Genomic DNA, 4,036 nt, shown 5'->3' with positions numbered 1-4,036 from the left:
TTCTTTCCAATTTTGAAATTTAATATCATATGAACGATGGTATATAAAATAAAATTGCATACTGTAGTGATTTGGAGGATTATTTCCAGGACTGTTATATTTGTCAGAATTGAGGCCATCTATCAATACTTTCTTTGAAGATTTCTAAAGGAAGAAAATTGAGGCCATGGAGCTTTCCATTATGCAGTAAGAATATGTATGATCTGACTTGAGTTTCAGAGGTGATGTAATGATCTGCCTGTAATTTAGCAGATAAAATTTTCTTTGGCAAGTAGCTGTAAGTTTAAATTTATTTTTGAAAAACAAAACCCATGTTTCTTTAGGAATAGATGCATCAGGAATTAAGCTAAAATTTGTGGTCCCTTTAGCTATAATCTGCCTAAAACATCTTTTATCTTTATTTTTCCCTGTAGTCCCAGTTTCTCCCATAGTCTTATTTAATACTCTTTCTGCTTTCTATGTTTTCTAGAATTTAATTTGATCTTCTTGATTTGTTGGAAACTGACCTAATCACTTTTAGAGTTATATTCCTTCCAGGTTTCTGTAAAGGAGTCTTTAGCCTTAGAGCAGTCCTCATCAAAACATGGTTTGTGCCACCAACACCTATTCCCTACTAAGACACTCTCTTTCATGAATATTTTTTGGCTGCTTCATATTGAGTAATTGTTTCTTTGGATTTTTTTTTAATTTGAGAATGTAAGATGCATGGCCTGAAGAGCAACATTGTTTTTTCTCAACTATTTATTCCATTTGATTCTCTTCTTATTGATTACTTTGAAACTGGGAGCTATAATATATATATGTATAATTTGTAAGGAAGATTCTTCATAAAATTCTAATGGAATTTTTAGGGAGAGAGAAAAATGGTCACTCTCCATATGTGGCAGAATTTCAGATTATTTATACTTATACTGTATATGTGATTCTATCAGTATACAGTGTATGACGCTTGCTCCGTTAGCTGTAATAAAGATGAATGCCCCAGGTACATAATTTCCAGTTCATCCATTAAGCATTCTAAAATTCTCTTCTGTAATACATTTCAAAAAGCATTGTCCTCTTTAATTTAGTGTCTTGTCACATAAGATGGCTGAGGGGGAGCTCCAATATGTAATTTATTACATCTTCATTGCCATGTATATTGATGCCACCAGTTCTAGCATTAAAATCACTTGCTATCATTATTTCTAACTCTGGACATTTATTTTGGATCATCTCCAGAGCATTATGTAGCACTTTTCATTTCAAGACTGCATCCATTCCTGATGTAAATGGTGGAAAATAAACATTTGTAAGAATTAAGGGGGGCCTTCTATGGCATTTAGTAAGTATCACTTAAAAAATAGTTAGATTCTAATTTGGTTTCTAATCCTTCAGTCAGACTCCTTCATGGGATAAGAGTAACCAAACCTCCCTGCAACTGCCCTTGTCAGCTATATTCTCTGATAACCCAGGCTTTGTAATAGCTAAGTGGCTGTGACACAGTATCAAGACAAAGAAGATTTTCTTATGGCTGGGAGAGAAATGTATACTAATTATTTGGAGACAAAGAGAAGGCTGTCTGTGGAGTGAGATCAGTCTTTTTGAAGGCTGCATCTGATTGGCATAAACTAGAGCAGAATGCAGGCACCCTAATTTTTAATACAATGGTGTGACCTGTGGAAGCCACACATACATGCAAGTAATAAAGTTTGTTACATGCAGATGGATCACCAAAATACCCAACACCTCCCTGCTTAATACAGATGAAGGCAGCTGTCAGTTGCATTATAAGACTCTCCAGGCTGCAGTGCAACCATCCAGCAGATAGACTCTGATTTTAATTTAGAAAGGAATGATTTCTTTTCATATCCAGACACTTTTCATTTTAGTTTAAGGAAATAAAGTTATAAGCATATCCAGTTTCACAAAGATCTATTTTTCTCCTCACATCTGCTTCCAACAACTGGAGTGTTAGAATTTCAGTACAAAGGAATGCAAGGAAAATATCTTTTTTCTTTCTTTCTCTACGTTGTGAGATTTTCATATTTAAACTTGGCATGAGAAGTGTTTGGATAACAATCCACAGCTACACCATGCAAAATGTCCTGTAAAAATGCTTGCATAGTGGGGCCTTTACTTTCACTGGGGCCTGACTACCACAGTAGATTAAACTGGTAATAAATTTAAACCTGAGCTGATAAGAGACCTCTTGGGAAGTGATTAGTTTCACCATTCTTCCCTAGAATATGACTGTTGTAACAACTGTGATCTTGCTGTCTTTTCACAGAAGGTTTGATAAATAGGAAGAGTTAGGAACTATTTATCTTCATTGCCAATAATCTCACTGAACTCAGTGATTCAAGAAGAGGAGCGTGCTTCAGCATGAATAGCAGAGTCTGGCACACAGATTGGTGCTTCATTACCTGCTCCATTAGGACAGCCTGTTTTTTCTTTTTCTTTGCTCTGTAAGTATCCACTTGAGTGTATCTACTGTTCCCTATTTAAAACAACCTTACAGCATACCCCCAGATTACTTAGCATCCTGACTAATTCCACACTTGGAAATTGAGTGTCCTGGGACTGCTGCTGTCTCCAACAATTTTTCCTTCCACCTGGGCACAGGTATGTAAAAGACAGGTGACAGAAGTAGGAGCTGCAAACACAGAAAAGTGCAAGCAAGGGTTTGTGTAACTAAATGGATTTTTATAGTTGGCTGTTATTGTGCAGTTTTGACTGGGAGATCTGCAAAGGGTTGTCTTCTGTCTTCGGCACAGACAGTGAATGCTCCTGAGCCACAATGCCCTCGAGGGGTAAGCCAGCTGTTCAAGCAAACAGAAAGGCAGCACAAAAACGTGATGTTCCCCAATAAAGGAAAGTCGAAGTCGGACACTCAAGACAGAAATGTTATGTACAGCTGTAGGCAGGACAACAGGCTCTCCAATGCTCCAGCAATGGGTACGGGGTGATCTCTCGCCAGTCCGCTCTCCTTGCATTTGAGGGGGAATCTAGGAGATGCCGTGAGACCGGGGGTCAGACAGCCATGTCCACAAAGGCCGGGACGGGAGTGTCAGGACATCTGGTGTCCACACGAGGGCAAAATATGACAGCCGCCTCCCGCCTCAGCGCGAGGAGCCGCGAGCAGCAGCAGCAGTCACTGGAGGCGGAAACCTTGGAGCGGGACCTTCTCCGGAGCCCGCCGCGCTCGCCCCGCGCTGGGTAAGGGACACGGGATCTCGCCAGGGGAGGCGGGAGCGAGCCCGTGTCACGCCCCAGTGACAGTGTCACACTTTCCCGAGCGCTGCTGGACGCGCGGCGCGGGGCGGGGCGGAGCGGAGCTCCCCGCGGAGGCCGGCATGGGGAGGGGACACATCCGCATGCGGCCATGTCTGCTCTTTCTCGATCTTAACCGGCGCACCAACACCCACGCGAGCCGCCCGAAGCTCGGCAGTGCCTCAAAGCCCCGCGGCGGTCGGAGCGCTCTAGGCCGCCCCGCCCGGCCGGGCCCAGCAGCTTGGCGTTATCAAATCCCACCATTTGTGTCCCCATGTCAGTCTTTATGAGGGCTTTCTGCACATCGGGGGCGGGGGCTTGCGCGAGGGCAGAAGCAAAGGCCGCAGCAGGAAGGCTTCGTCCTCACGCGCCTCGGAACCCTCCGCCCGGAAGCAAAATGGCGGCAGCCCGGTTCTTGGAGTCCTCTGCCCTTACCCAACATGGCGGCGGCGCGCGGATTCCCTCTCCCCGGCCAGGGTCGTGGCTCCCGGTTGTGCGCACGCGTGGTGCCACGGCCCTCATTGTTGTGGGGCAGCGCGCGGCCGGCGGGGTAGGGTTGCGCGTTCGCTGACGTCAGCAGTGTGCGCCGCAGCCTCTCAGTCCCGCGAGACGCCTGCGCGCTGCGGATCGCTGTGCGCGCCGGGGGAGGATGGCCTCGGCATGGCTCTCGTGAGCCCCTGCCCGACCCGGCTCAGGTACGGTGCTGCCGCCGGGCGCGGGGCGCAGCGAAACGCCAGCCGGCCCCCTTGGTGGGCGGCGGCTCGCGCCGTAGGCCTCGGCCCCG

The 4,036-nt window shown here is 45.9% G+C and overlaps 1 protein-coding gene across 4 annotated transcripts in view; it reads left to right on the top strand.

Annotated features, from left to right (window-relative positions):
* Positions 1 to 3,183: 3,183 nt before the first annotated feature.
* CCAR1 (cell division cycle and apoptosis regulator 1) overlaps positions 3,184 to 4,036 on the top strand; it is a 40,236-nt gene continuing 39,383 nt past the window's right edge. For 3 of the 4 annotated variants that reach the window (XM_019507854.1, XM_019507853.1, XM_019507851.1), the window contains exon 1: positions 3,842 to 3,947. The gene's annotated coding sequence lies outside the window, so the exon portion shown is untranslated. Of the gene's footprint in view, positions 3,199 to 3,841; positions 3,948 to 4,036 lie in introns of those variants that run through there. The other variant, XM_019507852.1, reaches the window with a different exon arrangement.

Source organism: Gavialis gangeticus, unplaced genomic scaffold, assembly GCF_001723915.1.
Source record: "Gavialis gangeticus isolate Ggan-Ray unplaced genomic scaffold, GavGan_comp1, whole genome shotgun sequence".
Taxonomy (NCBI): domain Eukaryota; kingdom Metazoa; phylum Chordata; order Crocodylia; family Gavialidae; genus Gavialis; species Gavialis gangeticus.
Note: the sequence above shows the minus strand (reverse complement) of the source record. Positions and strands in the feature narration are given on the sequence as shown.